At 40.4% G+C, this 16,501-nt stretch overlaps 1 protein-coding gene across 4 annotated transcripts in view; it reads left to right on the top strand.

The window, feature by feature from the left end:
* The first annotated feature begins 6,885 nt into the window (after positions 1-6,885).
* LOC109923569 (LIM domain and actin-binding protein 1) overlaps positions 6,886-16,501 on the top strand; it is a 134,822-nt gene continuing 125,206 nt past the window's right edge. For 2 of the 4 annotated variants that reach the window (XM_048618807.1, XM_048618804.1), the window contains exons 1-2: positions 6,948-7,081; positions 7,301-7,336. The gene's annotated coding sequence lies outside the window, so the exon portion shown is untranslated. Of the gene's footprint in view, positions 7,082-7,300; positions 7,337-7,576; positions 7,596-16,501 lie in introns of those variants that run through there. The other 2 variants (XM_048618805.1, XM_048618806.1) reach the window with 2 other exon arrangements.

Below are 16,501 nucleotides of genomic sequence, written 5' to 3'. Positions count from 1 at the left end.
TTGGTCTGCCCGCAACTTGCTGGTCTTCCAGTTGAAAGAACTAACCCCGACCGAGTGTTGCAGACTGGCGCACTCCAAGGTTCAGGACTACGTGTTGAGGGACGCACTAAAGCTTGGGGCAGCCGCCGCCAAGGCGCGGTGGGGAAAGACCACCGTGTAAGACCCCTCGGCCGTACCGTATCAGGGCCCTGTTCAGAAACTGGGCCCAGCTGGCGCCTCCTCCAACTGGTCAGGGGGCCAACTTTGACTACGGTAGAGATGACCACCGGAGTTTTTCTTTTTTCCTTTGTTTTTTCCCTTTAGTTGGTGTACGTACCCCCAGGGTAATCCGGGACGGCTAGGATGACCGGGTAGGTGAAAGTGTGTTTATTTTTTTTGTATTTTGTACGAATAAAGTATATTTTTAAAAATATAAATAAATAAATAAATAAATAAATAAATAAATATTTCGAGACCCTGCAGGAAAAGGAGAGGGTGGATCTGTTGGGTTGTTCCCTGAGCAGACTGTCAAAGTTATTTGGCAGAATGCCTCATCACCAGAACTTTCCAACAAGCACCAAGGCATCGCTTGGCTGGTGGTGAGAAGGGCACTATCTGTGCAATCCTTTTTGTATGCCCGGACTGTCTGCATCACTGCATGCTGCCCTTGGAGTGGCTGCCAGGTGGGAGGTGTTGTGGGGGGGTGGGGTAAGAGACTGTCACACATCTCATTCTGGAATGTGCCTTTGCAAAGGAAGTCTGGAGAGAGATGCAGTGGTTTTTGTCGAGGTTCATGCTGACAGCTCCATGATGCAGGACTTTGTGCTGAACGGTCTGTTCCCCGCGACGCACACCAAAACAAACGTTGACTGCATCTGGAGGATCATCAACTCAATGAAAGATACTCTTTGGTCTGCCCGAAACTTGTTGGTCTTCCAGAGCAAGGAGTTGACCTTGACTGACTGGCACATTCCAAGGTCCAGGACTACGTGCTGAGGGACACGCTAAAGCTTGGGGCAGCTGCCACTAAAGCGCAGTGGGAAAAGACTTAAGGTCTTTCTGTCAAAGTTAAATGGGGGTCCGTTCAGTTATCGCACCCTCCCAGTGCCTCAAATATATGTAAATATTGTTTTGCATGGGTAAGAAAGGCCTTTGGTTTGTTTGCTGGATAGAGTCAAATTCCAATATTTGATTTGTTTCTTCATATGCTACTATACAGAACCGAACTGCTTCAGTGACTAAGTATGTATATAAATATATTTCTATGAACCAAGTATTTTTTTAAATTAACAAAAAAAAGTTTAGCATCCATAAAATTGGATACATCTGCAGGCCTGGATGAGATGTATCTCAAGCTGTTGAGGGTGGCAAGGGATGGGATATCAGGCGCTGTGACAGTAATTTTAAAATCCTCTCTGACCATAGGTGAGTGCTATAGGGCTGGAGGACTGTTAATATTATCCAGTCATTAAAAAAGGGAGGAAGGGTAGACCAGGAAACTACAGGCCAGTCAGTCTAACCTTGTTGGTGGGGAAGTTATTAGAAAGAATTCTAAAGGAGAGAACATATCTGCACTTGGAGATACACAGATTAATCAGGGATCATCGACATGGATTTGTTAAGGGAAGGTTGTGTTTGACAAATTTGATTGAACGTTTTGAGGAGGTAGCCAGGAATGTTGATGAGGATAATGCATTTCAAGTGATCTACATGGACTTTAGTAAGGCTTTTCATAAGGTTCCTAATGGCAGACTGGTCAAGAAAGTAACAGCTCATAGGATTCAAGGGAAAGTGGTATGTTGGATCTGAAATTAACTGGGAGGCAGGAAGTAGAGGATGATGGTAGAGGGATGTTTTTGTGACTGGAAATCTATTTCCAGTGGGATTCCACAGGGCTTGGTGGTAGGCCATTTGTTGTCTGATGGTTAAGAAGGCATATGGGATACTTGCCTTTATATTAGCCAGGGCATATATTACAAGGGCAAGGAGGTTATGTTGTAAATGTCAAAAACACCGTTTAGGCCACAACTGGAGTACTGTGTGCAGTTCTGACCACCACATTATAGAAAGGACATGATTGCACGAGAGAGGGTGCAGAGGAGACTTACCAGGATGCTGCCTGGGCTGGAAGGTCTGATCTATGAGGAATGATTGGATAGGCTGGGAAAGTTTTTCTTGAGGAGCGAAGGGATTTAATTGAGGTGTACAAGATTGAGGGGCATACATAGGGTGGATATGAAGGCACCTTTTCCATTTGTGGAGGGATCAACAACCAGAGGACATTGATTTAAAGCAAAAGGTAGAAGGTTAGGAGGAGAGTTGAGGGAAATTTTTTTTCACTTAGAAGGGGTGGAAATCTTGAACTCACTGCCTGAAAGGATAGTTCAGGCAGAAACTCTCATAACATTTCAGCAATATTTAGATATTCACTTGCATTGCCACAGCCTTAAGAGCAATGGACCAAGAGCTGGAAAATGGGATCTTTGTTGACTGGTGCAGACACAATGAGCTGAATGGCCTCCTGTGCTGTAAATATCTGCATCTAATATGAAAGTTCAATTTGTATGCAGGTTCACGGATCACAAACCTTTAAAGCAATTGGAAAAAAATTGATTCCATGAGGATTGTGGAAGAAGCCATATTAGTAGTACAGATATAGTATCCCATGAGATCCCTTTGCTGCTGGGCAAGCCATCCACGAAAAAGGCACAAATGAAACTAGACAAGGAACATGATAAAACAATTCCTTTTGGAAAGTCAGCAAAATTGCAATTTATTCAATCAAGACATTATTACATCCCCTTAAAAGAACCTGGCAAAACTAATGAGAAATGCTGAAGTGTTAATGGTATCAGATACTAGAAATGAAAGAAAGCGAACGCTCGTAAAGCGATAGTAAGAACTGCCGATGCTGGAGTCAGAGATAACACAGTGTGGAGCTGGAGGAACACAGCAGGTCAGGCAGCATCAGAGGAGCAGGAAAGTTGACGTTTGGGTCCTGACCCGAAACATCAACTTTCCTGCTACTCTGATGCTGCCTGGCCTGCTGTGTTTCTCCAGCTCTACACTGTGTTACATCAAGTGCTCTTAAAAGTTATTTTGACAATTTGCTGAACCCTCTTGTCACAGATTAAAACTCCTGCTAAAGGACAAACAGAGAGACAGATGCAGGTAATAGTTCCTTGAAAGTGATGTCACAGGTGGACAGGGTGGTGAAGAAGGCATTTGGCACGCTTGCCTTCATTGGTCACAGCATTTAGTACAGGAGTTGGGATGTCATGTTACAGCTGCACAAGACATTGGTAAGGCCACATTTAGGGTACTGCAGACAATTCTGGTCACCCTGCTATAGGAAGGATGTTATTAAACTGGAAAGGGTACAAAAAGGATTTACAAGGATGTTCCCAAGACTGGAATATTTAGGCTGGGACTTTTTTCACTGGAGCGTAGGAGGCTGAGGGGTGACCTTTTAGAGGTTTATAAAATCATGAGGGCATAGATAAGATGAATAGCTAACGTCTTTCCCCCAGGGTAGGGGGGTCCAAAACTAGAGGACATAGGTTTAAGGTGAGAAGGGAAAGATTTAAAAGGGACCTGAGGGGCACCTTCTTCATACAGAGGGTGGTGCATGTATGGAACGAGCTGCCAGAGGAGGTGGTAGAGGCTGGTACAATTATAACATTTAAAAGACATTTGGACAAGTACATGGATTGGAAAGGTTTAGAGGAATATGGGCCAAATGCAGGCAACTGGGAAAAGTTCAGTTTAGGATATTTGGGCCAAAGGGCCTGCTTCTGTACTGTGTGACTCCATGCAGGATTGGTTGATGATGAGTACAGAGTTTACTGAAGAGGTGAATTTTTGGAATTCTGTACTTCTGAGAGCTGTAGGAATTTATAAAATGCCACAGTGATTGCCTACAAATTGTGCACTTTTTGAACAAAACAGAATATATCTGCAGTTACAAATCTGCAAATGCAAATTCACCCCATAGATTTATATATGTGTGCGTGTTTATGTGTGAGAGAGGGAGAAATAGAGTGTGCGCATGTGAGGGAGAGAGTGTTTGTGTGTGCATGTGCTTGAGAGAGTGTGAGTGTGAGAGTGAGAGAGAGCGTGTGTATGAGAGAGGGTCTGTGAGTGTGTATGTGTGTGTGTGTTTGTGAGAGAGAGTATACAGTGTGGTGGGGTCACCTGTAGTGCGACATGAACCCAAGATCCTGGTTGAGGCCATCCTCATGGGTACTAAACCTGGCTATCAGCCTCTGCTTGGCAACTCTGCGTTGTTGTGCTGCCCGAAGTCCGCCTTGGAGGACGTTTACTCGAAGATCTGAGGCTGAATGTCCTTGACTGCTGAAGTGTTCCCCAACTGGGAGGGAATATCCCTGTCTAGCGATTGTTGCGTAGTGTCCATTCATCCGTTGTCATAGCGTCTGCATGGTTTCGCCAATATACCATGCCTTGGGGAATCCTTGCCTGCAGTGTATGAGATAGATAATGTTGGCCAAATCACATGAGTATCTGGTGTGTGTGTGGTGCGTGGTGTTCCCACATGTGATGGTAGTACTCATGTCAATGATGTCGCAGAGGTTGTCATAGCAAGGTTGCATGGTGTTGTGGTCGATGCTGTCCTGAAGGCTGGGTAGTTTGCTGTGAACAATGGTCTGTTTAAGGTTTGGCAGTTGTTTGAAGGCGAGAAGTGGAGGAATGGGGATGATCTTCGCTAGGTGCTCGTTGTCATCGATAATGTGTTGAAGGCTGCGAAGAACGTGGTGTAATTTCTCTGCTCCCGGGAAGTACTGGACGATGAAGCGTACTCTATCGGTTGTATCCCTGTCTGTCTTCTGAGGTAATCATTACGGTTTTTTACTGTGGCATGTTGGAACTGGCAATCGATGAGTTGAGCATCGTGTCCTGTTTTAATGAGGGTGTCCTTCAACACCTTCAGGTGTCCTTCGTGTTCCTCCTCATCCGAACAGATCCTGTGTATGTGTAGGGCTTGTCCATAGGGGATGGCTTTTTTAATATGTTTAGGGTGGAAGCTAGAGAAATGTAGCATTGTGAGGTTATCTGTAGATGTGCAGTAGAGTGAGGTGTTGTCATATACATCCTTGACGGAGATGTGTGTGTCCAAGAATGAGACTGATTCTAAAGGGTAGTCCATGGTAAGTCTGATGGTGGGATGAAATTTGTTGATATCACTATGTAGTTGTTTCAGTGATTCCTTGCCATGAGTCCAAAGAAAAAAAATGTCGTCAGTGTATCTGGTGTATAACATTGGTTGGAGGTCCTGTGCAGCAAAGAAGTCTTGTTTGAACTTGTGCATGAAAATGTTGGCATATTGGGGAGCAAATCTGGTTCCTATGGTTGTTCCGTGTGTCTGGTTGAAGAACTGGCTGTCGAAGGTGAATACGTTGTGGTTGAGGATGAAGCAGATGAGTTCAGCCTCAGATCTTCAGGAAAATGTCCTTCAAGGTGGACTTTGGGATACACAACAACAGAGTCGCCGAGCAGAGGCTGAAAGCCAAATTCAGTACCCATGAGGACGGCCTCAACTGGGATCTTGGGTTCATGTCGCACTACAGGTGACCCCACCAGACTATACACTCTCACACGTGCAAACATATGCACACACTGTCTCACGCAAACACACACACACACACACACATACTCACACAGACCCTCTCTCATACACACAGTCTCTCTCACAGACACACTCACATGCACATAGACACACACTTTCTCCCTCTCCCTCATACTCACACACATATAAATCTATGGGGTGAATTTGCATTTGCAGATTTGTAATTGCAGATACATTCTATTTTGTTCAAAAAGCACACAGTTTGTAAACAGTCAATGTGGCATTTTGTAATAAAACCAGTCTGACTCCAATGTGATACACAGCCAGGTTCTAAACAAGGCCTCACACCTAAAATGCATTGTCTGACCTGAGATGTCACCTCTGGTATACTGATAAACCTTTAGTTATCCTGGGGCTGTGACTTTAAAGAAATTCTGGGATTTGCAATATTAATCCTTTCTAACTGATTAAAGATTTAACAACCATCTTAGGTTTGTTCAACACATTCACATCAGTTATATGACCCTTTGATCTTTTGCTTATAAATTCTGTGTCTGATGCCACATCTCTCACTAACACCTGAAGGAGTGAGACTCCAAAAGCTTGTGTCTTCAAGTAAACCTGTTGGACCATAACCTGGTGTCTGTGATTTTTGGCCTTGTCCACCCCAGTCCAACACTGGCACCTCCACATCATGGTTTCAACTGAGGGGAACAGCTGCTTCCTTTCCATCCTATCAACGCTCCTCATAATCTTCTACACCACTATCAGGCCTGCCCTCAGCCTTCTCTCCTCTACAGATAGTAACCCGAGCTTATCCAGCCTCTACTCATAGATGAAATTCTCCATCCCAGGTAACATCCTGGTGAGTGAAAAGTTTTTTTAAGTCACATTTGATTCTTTTACCAATTTCCTGATAAATGCTTCCTCTGGTTCTGGATTCCTCTATCTATGGGAACAGTTTCTCCTTATCTCTGTCCAGAGGCCTTTTGATTTTGAACCACATCCTCTCCATTAGTTCAGTTATTCCTCCTCAAAATGTGGAACAATCCAACGGCTTTGCGAAGAGACAACACATAACACTTATTTTTCTTGGTTTTTTTTAAAGCGCAGCTTTGCTGGTGAAATCCAGCAGGTGGTGTAAACATTGAAACCCATATGTCTCCTAATCCTATAGATGGTGTTGTTCAAAAAGACGACACATTCACAAAACCAATTGTTCTCTGGCGCCAAAGAGCAAGGACGCTATCGGCACTCCCTCGCCCCCTACAGAGAAGGAGGACCAGACGGATGACTCGCAAGTATGACTTCAGCAGCAGCTCTTACGCTCTGAGGTCATCCGCTTGTGCGTGGCTTAAAATCTCGAGGCAGTCCGTCAGTCTGGGAAATTGGAACTGGGCAATAGGGGCAGGTGCGTTGGCAAGGCGGAGCGGGGGAAAAAAAAAGCTTTCTTCTTTCTGGGATATAGACATTCGTTGACATTTGAGAAACCGTCAGGGGGGAAGAACATCTCAGTTGGTGAGCAGAAAAAATGTGGCTAAAAACACGATGTTGGATTTTTTTTCTCTCTGGAAAAGTTATTGAATAGATCGAGAACCGTCCTCTCGAGCTTGCGGTCAGAAGAAAATTCTGGATGCGTCTCAAGGACTTTAGTCTATTCAGAGTCATTTGAAAAAAAACGCCCGGGTGTTTGTGATTTAATCTCCTGATGTATTGCTTTTTTTTCCCCCTCTCTAGTTCTGCAGATTTGTGCAAACGCATCCACCTGTTAAGGTGAGTTTTTCACCCATTTAAATGAGTTTGCAAGGTTGAATTTGATCTTTTTCATTGAGATTTCTTTTGGGATATTAACTCAAAGATAGTTTCAAAAACTTGTGAATAATTCTGAAGGGAATTTTCAAAAACAAGTGATTTAATACGTAAGGTGCGTTTTTCATTGTGTTGTACCTATCAAAAAATGAAATCTTAGTTACACTTTAAATTGTACTTTTCTGTTCTTAAATATCCAGATTCACATTTCCCAACCTTCTCTGTGAGTAGACGATCTGGTGGATTGTACAGTAGGTTGTGACAGCAATTATTTGTAGAAAGATATTGAAGTGAATTGTCAGCTCTGAATTAAATATTCGTTCAGTTAAAATATTTAAATATTTCTAATGTACTCTAGTTTATATATTTTAATTAATGCAACAATGGGAGTTGAAATCAAATTCAGAAGTTACTTCACTATTTGTTTACTGGCTCTAATAGACTTTACTCAAGATTGTATTTTGCTCTAGGTATTTCAATAAAGATTTAATGTGCTTTCCATTTTATAAATTTCATTAATTTTGCCTTGTGGTGAGTTCTACAGGGTATAAAAATTTGGCTTAACAATTTGGAAATGACTTGTTTTTTAACATGTAAACACAAATAGTTATTTCTAATTGTTTCATATGACCATCTCTTTAAAAACTTGTAGATACTGTGGAGCTTGAATACTTTTCTATTATTTACTGCATGTACATGGTGGGGGTGGTTGGTGAAGAACTATTGTGAAAATCCTGATTAGTTGTTTTAGATTTTTAGTAATAATTGGCTCGGAGGAGTTACAGAATCTGGTGGTGTAATGGATTAACACCAATAGCTGAAGGTGTTTATTTTTCCCCAGCTGTTCTTGATTCAACTTCAGAACACTCCAAGCTAGTTTCCACAAGTAATGCCACCAGCACTTGCTGTTTAAAAATAATGCATTGTACTTTTATAATAAGAAAAAAAAATCTGATGGGGCCCGAATTAACATGTTGGCTGGAAATGGCATCCACTTTTCCTGGCGAATTGGTTTCTAATGAATTGCGTGCTTAAGGATGCATTGTGCTGGAGTTTGATTTACTGTGTGATGCCAAGTATGGTTTCAACTTAACAAAAAGGCTTACTTTTAGATTCTGCTCATCTGACCAACGTTGTAACTATCTTGTGCCACTGGGTTCAAGCCTCACTCCCCACTGACACTGGAGGGAGCACTGCACTCTTTGGAGTTATGATGTATTAAACTGAGACCCTAGCTACCTGTTCAGATGGAAGCGCAAACTAAGCATGGTACTTTACTCAAGGGCATCTTAATGTCCTGGTGTAAGAGTGGCTTATTTTATTAATACCACAAACTGAGATGGGGGAGGCAATGGCCAAGGAGTGTTATCGCTGGGCTCAGAGACCCAGGTAATGTTCTGGGGATCCAGGTTCGAATCCTGCCGTGGCAGATGGTGGAATTTGAATTCAGTAAAAGTCTGGAATTAAGAATCTAATGATGACCTTGAATCCATTTTCAAAAAAAAATAATCTGGTTCACTAATATCCTTTAGGGGAGGAAAATGCCATCCTTACCTGGTCTGGTCTACATGTGACTCCAGACTCCCAGCAATGTGGTTGACTCTGAACTGCCCTCCTAGGCAATTAGGGTTGGGCCTAACAGTCTAACGAGTGATGCCCTTGTTCTGTGAATGTGTAAAATAAAATTAGTCTGATGGTTCATTTGCTGTCTGTGGGACCTTGCTATGTATATATTGACAGCTATATTTGCTTGCTTAAATGACTGCGCTTCAAAATACTTAATTGGTTCTAAGGTGCTCCATGATGTCCAGAGGACATGTGGTACAATTTTCATGAAAGTTGGTCATTCTTTGGGTTAGAGAAGAGGAGGTGGACAGGAGGGTGTTAGTACTGTTTCTCCTGCTGATCCTTGCTGTAAAGCCCACATGTGGCTCTCTGGGCGTGTAACTACATTTAGCTAAATTAATCTTTCCCTTCCCTGGTTGAATTGCCTACTGATTCATCATTTAAGCTGGGATGAGAAAGTACAGTGTGATTATATTATCTGTTAGGAGAGGGAGAAATTTGCTGTCTTCACTTATAATTTTGTTTTTATTCCTAAAGTTTTGAGTAGTATGACAACACAGCAAGTTGTTCCAAAATAGTTGTTCCTGCACACTTGGAAGGTCTGATTTGTTGATCTGCCAAAGATTGTTTCATAGTGTTGAAAAGTTGCTTTTGTTCAAGTTCATCAACAGCTGCTGTTCTCATTTTTTCCAGTTATGCAAAAATGCTGCAAAACCAGCTCTTTATTTTCTTTTCAAAAGAATTTTTCAGCAAACTTGTCTTGAACCTGTTGTGCAATGACACACCTTTCCAAATTTCATCCTGAACTGGCTGTACGTGAGAATAATTTTCTTGGGCTGTTTGTGAGTCGTCAATGAAATATGAGGTTTTTTTTTTTCATTTTTGGCACACAGATTGTCTTACAGCCTGACTTGGAAACCAGACTAGGATGATGGAAGCAACTTAACTGAAATCACTACGTTCTTCTTGCCTTCTTATGTTCCCAAATTTTATTTTTGAGAAATCTCTTTGATATAGTGCTGGAATTGTTCCATAATTAATTTGGATCAGTGTCCTTCATTATTGGTAATGCGTTTGTCTTGTGGGATTATGTCAAGTGTTCAGCTTAACTTGAGGCTCTATCTGCCTGTTTCAGTGGTTGTACGTGATCTCGCAGCCCTTTAGAAAAAAGGCAGAGAAGTTTCCCTTGTGTCTGGCCAACATATCTCCCTGCAGTAACACGAACAACGATGCTATTTGTGCGACCTTGCTCATTGTAAAATGACTGTCTGCATAGCAACATAACTACACTTCAAAAGTATTTCGCTGGTTCTGAAGCACTTTGGGACATTTTAAGCATATGAAAGGCTCAATATATGTGCACTGTTTCCCTGAGTATTTTGAGGCTTCCATTCATACTTTGTACATTCCTTCTTTCAAACTTTAGTCTGAGTCTCCATGAGCAATGCCATAAGACACCTGGCTAATGTAAAGTTCTGTGACAGATGTAACAAATAACCTGATCAATGTCAATAATACTGCAATGTGTGTTCTACTCTCCTTTTGTCCCTCCCTTTTGTAGTGAAATTGCTAGAGGCCTTGCATTGTCCCTTCAGTGGTGGTGCCAACTCAAACCTATAGGTTTGATGCTGTTTGAAATTTCCTTAAGGTCCTGGTAACATGGAACCCACTTTTTTTTTTCCCCCTATTGAGGCGGCATGAAAACAAAATGTATTTGCTTTCTTTACTCATCAGCAATAAATGTTTCAGTCCAATAACCTTTGGTCAGTATGGGAGATGTTACATGTTCAATAGGTTTAAGCAAGTGAAAGGATGGAGGGTAGGAAAGAATAGCTGGAACATTCCAGAAGGCTGAGGACAGAGATCTGCATGAAAGCAAGATGGAGAATTTAAATGGTCACCGATTGGAAGCTCTGAGTCACGTTTATGTTTATCTGAAAGATGGTGTTCTGTTAATCCGTCACTCAATCAGCATTTGGTATCCTCAATGTAGAGAAGCCTGCATTGTGAACAGTGAATACAGCATACTAAATTGTAAGTGATACACACAAATCACTTTCACTCGGCAAGTGTGTTTGGGCCTTTGCGCAGGTAAAAGAGATGAAAGTGAACTGAAATGTTAACTCTCGCAGCATCTATGGTGAGAGAATGAGAGAGATCTGAGTATTTTCATCAATTTCTGCTGTTTAAATCTGATTTTCTAGCATCTGTAGCACTTTAGTCAAGGAACCCATTCCATTTCCACAAAAACAACTCCAGCATCTGAGTGCACCTGAAATTCCAAATACGTAGTGCATGATTATTATGACAACCTTTTTTGACCCAGATGCAGTACAATAAAAGAAATTTGTAATTTATCTAAAATGTCTGTGAATTTGCCCTTTTTTTGTTTAAAGAATTGTTTGTTTGTAAAGAGCACTTAAGTGTTTGCAACAATTGTTGTTTTCTTGCATAGTTATTGACCAGGTGACCTTTAACCTGGAAGTAGTACCAACACATGCATGAAGTTTAAGAACTGAAGCTGAGTGGTTGGCAGACACAGATAAGCTAGAGACAAAAGGCAATTAGCTTATTGATGCAGACACAGGGGAATACAGACTCCATTCAAAATTGCAGCAAAAAGATTGTTGATAGAATCTTTTTCGGAAGTGATTTGTAAGAGCAGGCTAACAACTGAATCCTTAAAAAAAAAGGCATGACTCCCACATATGTGAAAGAGCTGAATGTTTGTTTATCTCTGAAGTGGCCCAATTGTGAATCGGAATGTTATTAGTTGGTCTCCAGAAACCATCCAAACTGTTGTGACCAGAAGGTGAAAGGATTTGTAGAAGTATGCCTTGCTAATAATGACCCTATCCATGAAACTCTGAGGCACAAATTATTGTTGGATAGACTCCTGACATATCCTAAGTAAATAAAGAATGGTGTATTGTGAAATGATGTAGTTATGAGGTGTCATGTGTTTGGGGAATCATGCAAATGCTTGTGTGAAATGTATCGTTGTGTCAACTACTTAAATTGAAACTTCCCTTTTTATTTAAGTGTTTTTTTGCCTGTTCTGTTTAATTTTACTTTGATTCCAGCTCATGTCAGGTACAAGTTACAAAAAGTGAAAACTTGTAATTTCTTTTTAGGGAGTCATTTGGCTTATGGGAATTTGTTTTGTATGGGATCTTTTAAGTTTCAAATGCTATGTTGGGAATTTTTCAATGATGGTCAGTACTGGGGGAAAAAAGCTGCTACTGTAATCTTTCTGAATCACTTCATATTACAAAATGTAAGATTATAGGAGGGAACTGAGGGTTCAAAAGGTGAATCCTCCATGGTTATTTTATTGAAGGACACTTCTGTGTCTGTCTCCCTCCATGTGATTCTCTTGCTCTGTATCTGTGTCTTTCTCTCTCGCTTTCTTGCCAGCCTTCTCACTTGCTGAGCAATCAGTTGCTGTGCCTTTCTGCCAATGGCACTTCAGAGTGGTTTCCTGCTCAACTGTAATATGTGCCCAGTACCCCTTTTTGACACCAATGAGGCAGCTGGAGAGAGGAATGGGTCATTGGTCCAGAGCTATGGATGGAATCTTTTGTCTGTTCTACTACTTGAGTAACAAAATTATGCCTAAGATCACTCTTTCAACCAAGGTACCTGTTTTCACCTCTTTGTGACCAAGGGGGGGTCACATTTCCCAAACGAACTCTGCCTCTGACTATAATCTTGCTGTAGGATGTTTGGGACATTACTGACAGCAATTTGTAAATGGTGTGCAAAACTGGAAATTTCAATTAAGAGGACTCCTTGCACAATTAGTAAATAAAATTTTTTGATATCCTTTTTTAATTCAGTTAACACAACAGTGCATTTAAAGGCAGGTTTTTAAGTAGACTGTGAAGCTTCCCTAGGAGGTCCACCATGTAATAAAATGCTATTTACTTCCAACAGTTCAGCAAACCTGGGCCTATTTTGGTAAGTGACTAGTTCAAAAAAACTGATTACAACACTGGAATATGCATTGCATGAGATATTTAGCGTTCATGGTGAAATAATTTATACATAGGGCTTGCAGGTTGGTCTGGGAATTTTTTGTTTGTCATGCAGTTCTGTCTTCTGGATAACTCTTCAGTTCACCTCATTTGACTGCAACAGATTTCTTGAACAAAGGTCCACTTTTATAAGCTGGCTTTGGTATAGGCAAATAACATTACCAGCACGAGACCAAAGACACCTTTTTTTTTTTTTGGTACAATATAAGAGGTGGAACATTCTGGTTGCTCTCAGCAGTGCAACAATTTAAATCAGTCAAATATGGCAGAATGTTGAAAAATGGCATGTAGTGATCACATTCTAAGTCCTGTGAGCTATTCTCGAAGCTTTGCAAAAATCCTGAACTGCAAGGAAATAATAAACCTACATATCAAACAAATATTAATCAGAACATTGGGAGTGGGGTATAATTTAAACCAATACGGGCAACTGCTACACAATCTTTGTAGTAGTTCTTGTGAAACTGAAATCTTTTTCTCCTTGGCTACTTTGTCTTTGTCATTAATGATCAGAATGTACAGTTGGTCACCGAAGCTCATGATTTTTCTCTTGGAAACAGAATCATAGATTGCAGAATTGAAGTTTAAAGTAAACTTGAGTCTTGGTATCAAAAGCCAAATGGTTGACCGACATCCTGCACAAAACTTTGAGTAAATTACATTCAAATGGAAATTGAATAATTTCAATTAGTATGAAAAATTCACCGTCTCACAGTCATTATGCTATTAAAGGAGACCAATTGATCCCGTCAAGCCCATCTCCTTTCTTGTAATCTAATTGTTCCTATTTCCTTGTTCGATCCCTATATCCCTGTATACTTCCATCAAAAACAATCCAGTATCCTTTTAAAATCACTGGTATTTGCCAGTTTTCTCCAGTCTATTAGACAGCGTTCCAGATTATTACCACCCATTTGTATTTTGCTTTTCTAAAAAAAATGTTGAAAACATTTTAATTCTTGCATTTTCTGCACCATCAGTTAATGGGAACCCATTTTATTTGCTTCCCCCTCTGGAGCAGGTGGGACACTTCCGCTGCACCAAAAGAGGACCCCACTGAGTTCTTTTTATTATTAATCTATTTTTCCTAATAAACCTGTTCAGAGATATTTCATGGAAGAGATGGGTCTTGACCCTGGGCATTCCTGGTCTAGGGTAGGGACACTACCACGTGCCACAAGAGGGCGAAGGTACAGGCATCTGTTATAATATTGTACACCTGCATCAGATGTCTCCTGAACTTTCTTTGCTCCAAGGAGAACAATCCCAGCTTGTATAACACAACCAGGTATAATCTAAAATTCCCCATTTCTAAAATAGTTGTGCTAAGATAGATGCTAAATTTGACTGTTGCAGCTTACAAAATCCGTTGGGACTGCCAAGGATGAGCTCTTGTATTGTGTTGAGGTGGAATTATTGTTGGTTGCAAAATCTCAAAACTTAACAAGGGATTGCAAACAAATTTGAAAATGGAGTTGTCATTCCATGTTGTTGAGGAACTGTTCCAGTATTGAGACCTCTGGTGGGTCTATGTGAAATGCAGTGTAGGGTAGATAGATGGTGACTTTCCGTCTGAAAGCAGGTTGAAGAGCAAATCCTTTTTACCTATCTTTAAGTCCCCATGGTTGAAACAATGGTGATGTAATTACTTGCCAGAGTAGCCAGGTTTACTGAGAGTGTGTGTTGCCGAAGAGCTGACTTCATTTTTGTGCATTCTTAACTTGGTTTTTACAAAATTTTTTACAACCTGGAATTTAAATACTGTGCAATAGTATTTGTTTTAAGATGTTTGAGGTCTGAACCAACATTAAATTTAGTCTGTTTATAGTGTGGGTTAAGTATTTTGTATAAAATTTTCTATCCAGAAATTAGAGTTGGTGCTTAAATGTAAGTACAGTAATTGTTTTAAAAAGTTTAACTTGCCATTTTAACAAAAGTGGTAAGTTTATTCCAGGAATGTACCTTTTAGTCACTCTGTAAATGTGGCATATCACTTGGGTAGCATGTTATAGTACACAACTCCGTATTGTGGAAGACCAAGAAAATATATACAACTTGAAAGTCTGCTCCTGATCTGCTTTTTTGTTTGTAACCTCTTCACCCCCTCTCTACTTCCACTAAACAACATATTTAATACACAATGCTGTTCCTTTTACGTTGTCTTTAATCTTGTTTCAAATTGCTCAATGAGGTGGCACATATGGGACTTAATGAGCATCAGCTACTTCTTCATAGCAAGGAAGAAAATGGATGGAAGAAGACGACAGGCTCTATAATTTCCTGCACAGTCAGATGAAATAGATAGAAAATTCAGAATCCTTCTACATTTAACCTGTTTCCTTGTTCTTTTCTGAGCAAGAAGAACACTAAAACAAGTAAAGGTCACTTGAACAACTTTTATAGCACCTTTTAACTTAGTAAAACATCCCAAAATGCTACTTTCTTGATTTTTCTGTCCATGTATTTATGTTGATATAATGTTCTATTATCATAATCTTGAAAGACAAAATTCCTGCCCTTTTTTATTTTTGATGAATCAGTCCTGCCGCCTTGTCTTGTTTCTCTGCAAAAATGCATTTGATTGTCTTTAGCCCCTTCAGTATTGTTTGATTTTTGATGACCTTCCTACTCTAACAGTTGTACTCTTTTTGAAAGCAAAATCTACACTAAATTTCTTACTGCTAATTTCCTAGGTTTTAGCTTCTTAGCTTGGAACTTTTATTTCCCAGATCAATTTTGTGAATGTTCTCTCATTGCTTTATTTTGAACTAGGTCTCTGTCAATTCTCCTCTTCCATAGATGATTCTTCTAACCTTTCCTCAGCTCCAGTATTTAACTTTAAAAATCTAAGGTTATCTAGTCTGTGGTGTTTATCCAGGAGTAGGTGACCCATATCACCAGGGAAGTCCTATGTTTGATCTCTAGTTCCTTCTGAGTTAATATATTTCAACTGGCAGACATTGCCTCAATGCCAGGCCTGGGTTAGGGAAGGCAACATTAATAAATGTTCCCAAAACTTCAGTTTATTAACTCTCTGTCCAAACTTACTTTCACAGAAAATGTCTGAAAGTAGGATCTGGTTCTGAGTCTAAAATGTGAAGAATGCACTCTCTTTGCAGCATGGAGTGAATCTCTTTAGGACGGAGCAGTGCAGGGTGGATTGGCAAGGGCAGGAGAAAGGGAAAAAGAAATGCTCCCAGGTTTTCTGGGAAATTTAATGAAAAGACTCTATTTCTGCAAAGTCTTGTCATATACCTTCTTCCTTCATAACTTACTTCTTCAATCTTGCCCTCTCTTACCGTTCTAGTTACTTGCATTTTGGGATGTTTTACTAAGTTAATGGTGCTATAAAGTTGTTCAAGTGACTTTTTCTTGTTTTAATGTTCTTGTTCAGAAAAGAACAAGAGTTTTTAACCTTTAATTATCTTTTAGTTTTCCTTTTTATACCCCAGTTGAGAAGAATACAGCAGGTTTATAAAACTAGTGCTGTTTATTGCAGCTGAACATTGCATTCTCTCTTTTTATC

This window comes from Rhincodon typus, chromosome 41, assembly GCF_021869965.1.
Source record: "Rhincodon typus isolate 14 chromosome 41, sRhiTyp1.1, whole genome shotgun sequence".
In the NCBI taxonomy this organism is placed as follows: domain Eukaryota; kingdom Metazoa; phylum Chordata; class Chondrichthyes; order Orectolobiformes; family Rhincodontidae; genus Rhincodon; species Rhincodon typus.
This window is presented reverse-complemented; position numbering and strand designations above follow the sequence as displayed.